Source organism: Mya arenaria, chromosome 2, assembly GCF_026914265.1.
Source record: "Mya arenaria isolate MELC-2E11 chromosome 2, ASM2691426v1".
NCBI classification, from domain to species: domain Eukaryota; kingdom Metazoa; phylum Mollusca; class Bivalvia; order Myida; family Myidae; genus Mya; species Mya arenaria.
The window spans coordinates 7,147,914-7,161,210 of record NC_069123.1 but is presented as its reverse complement, the minus strand read 5'-3'; the positions used below and the strand labels follow the sequence as shown (position 1 = coordinate 7,161,210).

Sequence of the window (13,297 nt, the reverse complement as noted above, 5' to 3'; positions counted from 1 at the left end):
AAGAATATTTTTAAAGATTTACTATATAACACTACGTAAAAACAAGGACCCCCTAGGCGGGGTCAATTTTGACCCTGTGGCAATAATTTGAACAAATCTGGTAGAGGTCCACTAGATGATGCTGTATACCAATTATCTAAGCCCTGGGCCTTACAGTTTCGGAGAAGATTTTTAAAGATTTACTATATAACACTATGTAATGAAACTAGTGACCCCTGGGGCGGGGCCATTTTTGACCCCAGGAGAATAATTTGAACAAATTTTGGTAGAGGACCACTAGATGATGACACATACCAATTTTCAAGGTTCTAGGCCTTGTGGTTTTTGAGAAGAAGATTTTTAAAGTTTTCCCTATATAAGTCTATGTAAAACAAGTGACCCCCGGGGCAGGGCCATTTTTGACCCCAGGGGGATAGTTTTAACAATTTTGGTAGAGGACCACTAGATGATGCTATATACCAAATATTAAGGCTCTAGGCCTTGTGGTTTTGAAAAATAAGATTTTTAAAGTTTTTCCTTTCCGTTGCCATGGCAACCAGAGTTCTGCATGGAATTCAATTCTTTGAACAATTTTCAAAGGGGACCACCCAAGGAACATTCCTGTAAAGTTTGGAAGAAATTGGCTAAGCGGTTTATGAGGAGATGTCGTTTAAAGTAAACGTTTATGGACGGACGACAGACGGACGCCGGACAAATTGTGATCACAAGACATTTAAAAAAACATTTACTTATTAATTATTATAGCACTGCGCATAGTAATATACTTTTCATTTTTTCATTCCCCCCCCCTCCCCCCCCCCACCCCCGGGAATATATGGCATACACAAACCAAACTTATACTCTCAATTGTTTCAAATGAACATTATTATTTATTAACTATTTTGATTCAATTAGCATTCACATTTAGTCAAGTCACCATGATTTGCATTTGAATTTTTGCTATTTGTAACATTAGACATACCTTATATACTTCATTTGTACCAAAATTAAACAAATTACGATCTGTATTATAAGATAGCACAATTTGAAAAAAAAAAAAAAAAAAATACTTTTATTACTTAATTAATTGCTTAAACAATAAACATACATTTTTCCATCCTTTTTTATGAAATTCAAAAGCCATTGCATTACTCTTCATATTGACAAACAAGAAATAAAAATAGTTCATGTATGTAATCATCTATTTTATTTAATTTAAACAATCATTTGATATCATTATAATTTAGTTCTTACAAATCATGTAAGTAATTTCACTTTCAATAAATTGAGAGTTAATAAACAGTCACATGACAAATTCCTTTTATTGGATCTTCAATGTCAGATGGAAAGCTATTATTAAGGACCCAAGTGATGTTTGTTCCTGCATCTGAACTGCCTAAATGCAGCCAATTAGAAATTTTGCATTGAATGTTACATATTTGGGTTAATTAAGGGCTATAATCCCTGTCCCGACAATTTTGAAGATAGAACTTAAGAAAAGTTATTGACTGGCTAAAAGAAAAATATAAATTGAGGAATATAGGCAATGTAATCTTTACAGATATACAAAAATGATTCGCAGATACATATTTAGACTTATCGACATTTTACTTAATATCAAAAGGTTCTTACAAATTATTTATAATATTATTCTTCATATACATACACATTATTTAGTAAACAGTACTGTTTCAACAATTCAAACAAATACATAGTTACAAATCAAATGTTGCTGTATTATGGCAAACACTTGGTGTTCCATCAGTACTTTAACTGAACTGGAACCTCAGATCAACCCATAAAGAAATGGAGTCTAGTAACTTCCCACTCGCCTGCCTCTTGGAACAACTGGGCCATGATTTTACCAGTTACCAGTAAGTGTTCTTTTAGACCATCATGTTGGTCAAAAATGTAATCAGACAAATCAAGACTGTCCGTAACTGGAAATCGGACCTGTTTCAATACATAGGCCACACTTTTTTTTATCCAACTCCTTCCAAATGATGGGTAGTGACATGGACATTCCTCAATCTAACTTCTGCAGTGACTTCATTCCTTTAGTCAAATACGGACAGTGTGAGCTGTTGAGATAGACAGCTCCTGTGACATCACATTTTATTGTGAAGAATGTCCAGCATAGATGGCTTGTCATCTAATGTAGCTAATATGTCCGCCGGTCAGCTCAATCGGTAGAGCGTTGGACTCTGAATTGGACAACCCGGGTTCGATTCCCGGGCGGACCAGGTCACCTCTGTTGTGATTGGTTATGAAATCCTTTCTACGACCATTTGCACTGTACCACTGCACCTGGCATGTGCAGAAGTTGTCAGTTCCTTGCAGAGGTGAAGGCACCTAGTACTGGTTCTGCCCAGGATAGGTGTGCGGTGGTTGAACTGTCACTCTCAGGGACCCTTCAATGTGCTCACGCCAGGACCCGGAGTATAAACTACTAACACCACCACCTGGCAGCCTGCTCTGAAGCTTGTACATAGCCCCATATGTGTGGCCAGTCATCCATTATCCCCATTTTAATGATAATCTGAAAATAATCCCAAGCACATTTATATGCATATTTATTATATCATATCCGCTTCTATACACTTATCTTCTCTAGGATGTTCAAACAGGCTTGATGTGACAATACAAAATGTGAAGACAAATAAACAGTGAGATACAACAAGTATATTGAATTTTCTGTCTGATTTAAAATGATTTGTAATATAAACAGGACAGGTGAAACTTCCTATTCGACAAATATCTTTTTTTTATTGTCATTTCCAAGCATTTTTTATGATTAGATTTTTTAATATTTCACAACTTAAATACTATCAGGAAGTCATAAGATTAACCATCTATATATATATAATAAATCATATATATATATTTAATATATAAAAACAAGTCATTATACAATTGATATACACAAATTAAAAAGGTATTTATACTTCTGAAACACTGTTGCACAAGCCACTGGGCACAAAGAGGTTGATGAAGGTTTTCCTGATGCCCTTTGAGGTTTCCCCACAATAATGAGAAAGATGACCTCTGAGAGAGATGGTGGTTATTTCCTGAAACATTAAATTTATACATGTTGTATATAATTTAAAAAAGGACACTTGACAATATACAGAATGCTGTACATAAAATTCATAAGTCCTATAAATAAATGCTTTGGAAAAATTCCAGAACGTATAAACAGCAAAACCCAAAACCTCTTGATTTTGTTCTCAATTGGCCAACAGAGGAAGTATTTTTTTTTCAAGAATCCATGAAAACCAGTGATATAAATCTGCTGACAAAAAATTAGATCATGCATTTTTCTTTAACTGTTAGTAATAGTTTAACCCACAAAACATTGGCTTTCAAACGAAAATATGCAAATCTGCAATATGATCTATGTCAGCAGTCTTTTATCATTGGTTTGCAGATACTATTAAACCCAAAAATTTGCTCTTTCCAAGACAAAAATAATAAAAAAGTTGTAAAAACGGTAAATTTGTGAGAGTGCATGCAGCTTTAATAATAATTAATATATTCTTGTAATGAAGCTGTTATGTGCTAAAAATAGAACCCAATGAAAAATAAGCATATCCTAATAAGCCTAGCTTTATATGAAGTATTTACTGAATCAAATAGACATATATAGGCAAATGGCTGAAAAGCTACCATAATTAAAGCTGCACTATCACAGATTAAACATTTCGACAACTTTTTAATTTTTGTCTTGGAACAAGCCAATTTTTGCTACAATCCATGGAAACCAGTTAATAAGACTGCTGACAAAAAATTAGATCGCGGATCTTTATATTTAAGTTCATTAATTATTGTTTTATGCATTTTTCTTAAACCGTTAGTAAGGGTTTAAGCTCTAAAACATTTTCGAAAATATGAAAATCTAAGATCTGTTTTTTTATCAACAATCTTACATCAATGGGTTGCAGATATTTACGCAAAAATTTGCTCTTTCCAAGACAAAATAAAAAAGTTGTAAAAATGGTAAATCTGTGAGAATGCAGCGTTAAGAGTATTTTTTAAACTTATAATGAAAGTCATTTGCATTTATTTTATATAAGCACGAAAACTAATGTGTTATTTATTCTGAACTCCTTTATAAAAATGTAGGACAAAACACCCCATGTCATTTTTGACTAAGGGGACAAAACACGTCCAACCCATTTAGACAGGGTTGACAAAACAACCCAGATCATTTTGACATGGTGGACAAAATAACAAGGAAAATATTGGCAGTTCAAAAAGTTAAGACCCCCCTCCCATCCTACCAACACTTGAAAGATTAAAACTAATTGGCCATTATCAAGATGTGTTTTATTACCCCCAATAAACACCCTTTTTCACTTAATTATTTAGGTTTAGAAATGTTACTATGGAGATCTTTATCACAGCATAAGGAAGACACAGTGACTTTAATCATAAGGATTTGCTACAAAGCTACAGTACAATATTAAGTTCAGCATTATGATAATCCTTACTTCAAAACACTCTTCTTAAAAAGGTGTTCAAGGCCAAAATCTAATATTCATATTCATTACAGGCTGCTTTGCATGACAATTATTAATTTCAGATATTTGCTTTAAGCAATTTATTTTCAATTATAAAAACACTTTCTCATAGTTTTCAGTTTTCATCTTCTTTTTGATATTGACATGTTAATATTAAAGGGGCCTCATGTGTTTTTAATATTTACGTTAGTCTTATATTAAAGCTGCAACCTCACAGATTGAACGTTTTGACAACTTTTTTTAAATTTTTTGTCTTCGAACAAGCGAATTTTTGCGTAAATATCTGCAAACCAGCAATAAAAGACTGCTGACAAAATATCAGATTGCAGTTTTTCATACTTCCATCCAAAATTGATGTTTTATGCATTTTTCTTAAACTGTTAGTAGCAGTTTATGCTGTAAAACATTAAATTTGGAATGGAAATATCAAAATCTGAAATCTAATCTTTAGTCAGCAGTCTTTTATCACATAAGCAGGTATTTACGCAAAGAAATTCTATTACATAAAGTTTAAACAAAAAATAAAAAAGTTGGAAACCAATACATACACAAGTTGACTAACATATATTTTGAATAATAAACCTTAAATTACTTTCCAAAGAATGCATTTAAGGAAAAGTTACTTACTGAAAACAAGACTGTAACAATGCATGTATTTTAAAGTGAAAACGCATATATATTATGTATTTTAAAAATGTAATCCTTTATACTTTTTTTACTCTTTCTGTTTTTAAAAAGGATGTAACCCTAACCAAATCATTTTATTTTTGACCCTACTATAACACAATCAAGAATTTAGCCCCACATTCCAGAATGCAGGGCTTAAATTGTGTTATCATTTTGATCACTGACATGACATCATTGACAAAATAAGGATTCAAAAATCTTTGTTTCCGCCCAACTGACCCTATTTTTATCCTTCTGATCATTTTTTGTTTTTGGTGTTTTGATCAATATGTGCTTTTTTAGTAAAGACCTTAATAATTCCCTGATATAGGTCAGTTTGCCAAAGAAACATGGTCCTAAAAAAAACAACAGTTACCGTATGCCTACCTTTTTGATATTTAAATGGAAACTATGAATACTTTTTTTTGGCCTAAGCAACAATTTTTGTTTGAAGCCAGATGTGCATACTGTGTATTTTTTTACATAATTACATTGTATTGTCTGCGAATTACCAATATCAAATCCATTGTCCTATTTAACAGGAGAATGGTTTTGATATTGGTCCCATGTATTATCATTATAAAAAGTGTAGGAATTTTATTCAAGACCATTTGCAAGATGTGTCATGTTTGGTGTCAATATTATGCTTGAATTATCATATTTTATATTTGTCATTGTTAGATATTTCATTTGTATAAAAAAATGAGCAATAATAAAACCTCTAAAGTTTTTTCCTCAGTTGGTAAGAATTATACCTGTTGTTGTTGTTGGGTTAATAAAAGTCTGCTTGCCTATGGCTCCATTATGGCTTGACCCTGTCACACCCCCTAGTGTGACTGAAACATATTTGTGAGGCCAAAGGGGGATCTATCTTCATTGAATGTCAGTATTTATTTTAGCTCCACCCCTTTTACTTGACCTGGCATCGCCCCTTTCACTGAACCTGACATCTGATTGGCTGAATGAATATGCCTTTTAAAGGTTTCCTTATGACTGACAGCCCACAGAGAAAGACTGGTCATTTGAGACAATCACTATCATATTTTGAAAAGGGGGCTATATGCATGACTATGAATTGGCTTGTAATTGATTTAAGATAATGATCATTATCTGCAGTTATGCACTTAAATTCATAAAAAATTCATGTTCCTTATACTATGAAAATTATGGAAGAAATACATGACTGTCAATTTAGAATTGAACTTAATTTCCATGTAAATATCCTTAAATTGTATAACATGTCGAAGGCAAAATGTAGATTTTCACAGATTGATACAATTGCTAAAAGGCATGTTCATTTTTTTCAAGATAATGACATTAATAGAAGGTTTCTACTTTGTGTAAGGTTTTCTGAATTTAAACATTTTTTTTTGTCTTCAAGTCTCTTAACATTACCAAATAAAAAGAACTGTCCTCCAGTTTGTATTATGTAGAATAAGATGTAATTTGGAAGTAACTGTAATTTGTTACAAAGATGGTTTAACCAAAACTTCGAAAATCCCACATTGATTTCGTGCATTTATATATATATATATATATATAAATATATATATATATATATATTAATACATATAGCCCGGAATAGTTGTAGCCCGGAATTATAGCTATTCTGGTTTTTCCGACCTAATCCTCCGGTACAAACAAAAATTTCAATAGCTCGAAATTCACCTTTTATTTGTTACTTCCGGGCTATATGTATTAACATAACAGGGTTTTCCCATGCTGGTACAAATAAAAGGCGAATTTCGAGCTATTGAAATTCGTGTAACAGTCCAATGACTCTATTGTTTCCTACGTATAATTCCGGGCTACAACTATTAAGAGCATATACTATCACACTCATCTGATATATTGGGGATTAAATTTATGTACCAGTACATTATCTTACAGAACGATAGTGATAGTCATTATCAAATTATTATCCTGATTAATAAGTAAGTTGTTGAGTGAAAACTATTTTTAAATTGAGACAATAAGGTGGATGACATGTTAAGTTATTGAAAGCTTTGAAGATTTTATACAAAAGTTATAAGTTGTCTCAATTTATGATTTCGAAAACCATTAAATTGGCAGGCCTAAGCATCATGAGCCACTCACAGACTTTGATGGAATTGGTAAAAGACAAAAAATAAATATTTACTTTCTTAGTGTTGCAAGGCAAAAGATACTAGGCCTACTTTCTATCGAGTAAAACATTCTTAATATATAAAGCTTTTTTTCCATTTGCCAAATAATGGAAAATTATTTGAACTTGATTTTGAAAAATAATTATTTTTTATCCTGACTATATAATTATTTAGTCTTTAAAACAGACTCTCTTCCTTTTAAACTCTAAAATATCTTTAAAAATAAAATAAAATACATTTAAACCCATTAAGATTTAATTAATTATTTAAACAGGCCAGTCTGCACTGCTTTTTCAGTAAGGATTTTAGTCAAAATCATATCTTCGTAAGAAGAAGACAGTACACCAGGTAATTATGACCCCCCCCCCCAATAATTATGCATATTATGCATATTTGTATACATGTATTAGCTAGACAATATACAACGATAAGTGTATTGTATATATTAGTGAGCAAATAAATGCATTAATAAATAAATAAATACAGATTTATACTGGTAAATAGATTTATAAATATAAATATTTTAGGGAAGATTAGATAAAAAATATTATCAAAGCCTTTTTAGCCATATTGTATTGGCTGGTGGGGTTACTCAAAATTACCGTGCATGGTCCGCTTACAACCAATTAAGTATTTTCAATAGCTCTGTTACCATTTTCGCAGTGTTCTAGAACTATTATAGTTCTAGAATATGAGTTCAAGAACTATTCTTTTACTTTAGCAACAGTTCTAAATGTTCTTCAGAAGTTCTTAAACGTTCAAGAACTTTTCACTAGTTCTAGAACATTATTCGCAGGGGTGAGAATGATTCATACAATCTTTGATATGATGTCAGTTTTTTTTACATGGCATGGCTTGACTTGATCAATATAAATTTTATATTATATGACTTGCACAATTCACATGACTTTTCATATATATCCTTTAAGTTTTGTGTGATAATAGATCTTTGATCTAAATTTGTGATTCAAAACTTAAAGATACATATATATATTATTATATATATATTTACTGCTTCGGAATCACACTTTACACACAAGACATGTTAAAATAGATTATTGTACTCACTGTTTTTTAATTTAAGTTTATTCATCAAACTCTGTCACTCTAGCTGTCTCTGTATTATCAGCATCACACATCAACTAAAAAAAAAATAATAAGAATTATAACAAGAAAGGTTCAAGTAGTTAAAAAATATATGGGCTGTCATTGGACATATAATATAACAATTTACCATGATTCCATGAAATATTTTTACAAACTAGCAAACCTGAACTCTTTAGTATTTTTTACATCTTTGTGAGATTTTGCATAAAGCATCTATCTAATTCTTTGTTAATTTACCACATTAAAATTAAAATATATTGATTAACTGTACTTTTATTTATTTTATAAATATCTTATATGTTGTGCACCAGTCAATTGTAACCCTGGCGCCCCCAGGTCCAGGGAATAGCGGGGACTTTGACTTTCGGTCCAGCCAACCCTGGGTCTAATCCCCTCCCCTGCGGGACAAACTGATGGTAAAACCCCGGCCAAATGCCCCTGCACACCAGAGAATCTATATAAGGCCCAATCTCGGCTAAATTTGGCTCAAAGGCAAAACCACTGCGGTCACCCGGCCCTGCGTGGCCACATAGAAAGTAAAAACACGGCCCATTTCCCGACTATTCCCAGTATACCCCCGGAACAGGGGGGGGGGGGCGTGGTTAGTATGCTAGTATGCACCAGTCAATTGTAACCGTTACAATTGACTGGTGCATTGGTTATAATAACTGAGAGGCCTCAAAGATGCTCAAATGACTGTGACATTTTGACCTTTTAGCAGATTAGAACAAAGAAAGGATTTTTAAGAAATATACTCAATGAAACAGAGTGAAACTTTATTCAGGGGCTATACACCGTATGATGAAATAGCGAAAGAAGAGAAAATTGTCGAAAACTGACATGAATTTGGTATCAATGTGTACAATGCATTGAAACTAACTAACTGAAGTACCACATAGTTTACAATTAATTGATTTTTCACATTTTTTTTCCATTAAAAAAGATTACTAGGTGGGTATACCTAGTATAATTAATTTTTATGTGTGATTGGCTAGTCGATGTTATCACTTAATGTTACCAAGCTAGGTATATATTAAATCAAATAAACAAATGTAAACTTTCATAGCAGTGGATACAACACTGGACTGCAATTTTGGCGACCACAGTTTGAACCCGGTCTCTTATTTTTTCTTTACATTTTGATATTTTTTTACCAATTATGATATCAAAAGGATAAACATTTTATTGAATAATTGTCCTGTATACTGGGACTGACCCTACTGTTTGTATAGTCCATTGGTTAAAGAAAATAGATTAAAAAAGAGAAAAAAATAATTGTAAAGTGTGTGTTGAAGGTAGCACTACCCTAATGAAAACCTCCACTTGAAATGCTTCATTTTAATGTTTTATCCTTTATTGTTAAGCACATACCTACACATCTTTTGTGGGTTCATGTGAGCAGTTCAACTTCAAAGCAACCCAGAAGCTGACATACATGCCATATCCCCCGAAGGGGGAAAAATCCCCCGGAATTTCGACCCATCCCCCGGTCTCCCGGAGGGGGATGAAAATCCCCCGGAATTAAAAAAAGTGTGTTAAAATTACGCAAAATTATCACAGCGTTTAATTATATATGCCTGTTTACAGTTATAATGCCCTTCTTGTCTTAATTGGATTATCAACTGATGGTGTGTTTTAACAACACCAATTGGGTGACACTTAATAAGTCAGCAGGGCACATTTCATGCATTGTTTTGATTGAAACTGTCAGAATTTGCATAAGAAATGTCATTCAATTAGACTGGTCAGATAAAAGGACGATTTTCATTGGTTAAAACTAAAGGTTTTATCCAATCAGAGAGGATGTAACAAATTAAAGTGTTTAAACATGTGTCATTGTCATCAAAATGATTTATGATTTAAAGGTGACAGTACATTATTTGGTAAAGAAAAGGATTAAAATAACTAATAGACAATGCTGTTCTTTGTTATGACCCACTAATATGTTTACATACATGACATGACCTTCATCTCAAATATCGGAAAATAACAGAACTTCCAGAAGAGAAACTGAAAGTAGACAATTCGGATGAAATGACTTTTATTTATTTTAATATTATGGTGGTGATGTTTTTATTTTTTGATGAATGCCAAAAGATGATATGTTTATGAACTTAAACAATAAATTATGCATTTGCTTTTTATCAGAAGCAAACAAATCTGACTATTTGGGAATTGAAATGAAAAATATTGATAAATCATTCCATTCTCTCTATTAGTCTGAAACTCATCATTTATGATCATAATGAGCAGATTTTGTATCCAATTTTAGAGGAAGGTAAGCCCATTAAATTGTCGATGATGAAAATTCTCTGGTATGTGACCCAAATCCCCTTAAATTCTGGACATAATCCCCTTGGGAGTCTTTCAAAATTATGGCAATTTGTTTTTTCGTACTTGCGTCTTAAAATACTTTGAAATTTTGTCGAATTAGACCTGCTAAAAAAAAACCTGAATACTACCAAAATCCCCCTGAATTTTCAGAATTTTGAACATTAATCCCCCTGAATGGTCTCAAGAAAATATGGCATGTTTGGAAGCATCTTTTTATTTTCCATTTCATTAGCTTACATTTTTCAACAGTAGTTTTATTAGAAAATAGTTATTTTCTTATACCGAAGGTAAAACATACTGGTTTTTTTTTGCATAATGTTCCTAAAAGTTTAAAGATATTTCATATTGATAAGGAACAGGTCATGAGTATTTTTTTAACTTGTTGATTTCGCTGTAAAATGACATTCACAAGCTAAATCTTAGTAGACCAAAGAATTGTACGTTTACGGATTTTTGTATCTTTTTTGATATGGCAAATCCTTCACATACAAATTGTTTAGTATCAAAAGTGGGTAGTTATTCCGATCGGGATTCTGGGTTAAAGCATTTAACATCTCAAAAATATCATAAAACAAGAAATATTACCAGATTATGTAATTTTATATCAGTTCCATACATAAAAATGTCATATCCTATGAATAATTATGAGTTTAACGTTTATTTTTCATTTCTTGCTGTCAAAACATAGCGATATATACATGAAGGGCACCTGCAAGGCTTCAGGGCACAATTTTTAAACAGTTGGAACATTTCGGCCATGGCTGAGTTGTTACAATTGTATTTACGAGGTCTATCTAGAAGCTTGTCAGTGGTGGCCGAGTTATTACGATTGGGTCGAGTTGTTCCGCTTGGCATAATTGTTGTCTGTGTCAGTCAACTTTTGTTTTATTGGAAAGGTAAATAATGTCTTTTAATGCAAAATAACTTTTCACTTACATGGTAAAGTATGAATATAAACCTTTATGATCAATTTAAACCATAAAATACTTCACTTAATACAATTTCAATATTTTTCAAAACACCCCCGGTTTTTGCACAAACCCGTTTAGACGTTAGTCACAAATCCGAACACTTTCTGATGTTTTTTACAATTATCTTGGAGAGTTTATGTTGTAGTAAGTTAAACTTTCGTATGAAACATCTTTGGTTCATGTGAAAACAGCTGTCAAAGTACAGATTCACGATCTCGTCAATATTATGTCGAAAATCGTTCAATTTTATGGATAGTAAATCACCCTTCAAAATACGCTATGGAGGGCACAAATACCGAACACTTGAAAAGCGAAAATACATGGTCATACAATTATAATTAAAAAGTATGCTATATTAAATAAATGGCATTTTTTAGAAAAATGCTTAACAAAACAAGATGAAACTTCGCAAGTGTGACCAAGGCAAGCCTCTGTATTGATCTAGATCATCGAATAATCGATCACAGTAAACAAACGCGTGTTTTAGCCGGTGTTCAGGATTTGTGCCCTGTTAGGAAATGTACCGTCAACCAGTATTGGAAGAATGCATTACACGTCTATAATTTTAGACTGGGGGGCGGGGGGGGGGGGGTAGCTACAATAATGAGCGATTAGGGATACTTTTTTTATTATTTTGACATTTCATGTGTATCCCTGTAACTGCCATAGTCTTAAAATCGTCAAAAGACCCATTGACGGTCATTTAGGTGGACTATGGGGGCATGGTTACAATTGACCAGTGCAACCACTGGGACACCATTTTTTATTATTTTGATATTTCTTAAAATACTCGTTGACGGCTATTTATGCAGAGTAGCCCCACTCCCTGTCGAAGTGTGGATAAGAAGAGGACTGTTTCAAGTGAACGTTCTTTACGAGATGTCCTACTTATTGACTGTTTTTTATATTCAAAAATCAAGACAAAAAATTAAATGGAAAAAATAAACGACTTACCAATGGGTGTTTGAGATATCCATTTGGCACCACTTTAGTGCCATTCATCGCTCTTCAAAGCTCCATAAAACAAAATCATTCGTCTAACACATCCCCGACATCTTAACGCAGATGGTATTGATTACTGGGACATGTTTGTGTTAAACCGGTTTGAAGGTGCATTCACTCGAGTAATAAAGTCAAAGATGCACTCTTAAGTACTGCCAGATAAGGTTTACCACAATTAATAATGTTGTTTCAATATTCCTAAAAGAATGAATAAATGTCGAAAACAATGGTTCTTATGAAGGATATCGAGTTAAATTTGAAAGAAATGAGCATTACACACGGTATCTCTACCTTATGAGACTATAGTAGACCACAATAAATCTTTTAGCATTTACCAATCATTTAATATTTTTTGCGCTTTCTGCTATTAAAAACACGGTTACAATCTTGTTATCAGTAATAAATATTTTCAATAAATACATTATTTAGTATGTAGTTAAAGGTTTATCAGTCACAATTGATGTTTGTTATATATGTGTATGTATTGATTTTGAATAACAGTGTCACTAAACAAAAAATTAACAAATTTACGCAATTTCACAACCTTTTTTCCAGTTCTTCTGGATTACCCTGTATCCCCTGCCTCGAAACG

The 13,297-nt window shown here is 32.5% G+C and overlaps 1 protein-coding gene and 1 long non-coding RNA gene across 4 annotated transcripts in view; both read right to left on the bottom strand.

Annotated features, from left to right (window-relative positions):
* The window catches only part of LOC128241853 (acyl-coenzyme A synthetase ACSM3, mitochondrial-like), a 51,479-nt gene that overhangs the window by 17,391 nt on the left and 20,791 nt on the right, over positions 1–13,297 (bottom strand). The window lies entirely within an intron of this gene.
* LOC128241873 (uncharacterized) lies at positions 2,380–12,770 on the bottom strand. Its single transcript, XR_008262497.1, has 4 exons — positions 12,658–12,770; positions 8,360–8,433; positions 2,925–3,047; positions 2,380–2,518 (listed from the first exon to the last, which is right to left on the bottom strand). It is a non-coding gene; the product is annotated as an uncharacterized LOC128241873 (long non-coding RNA).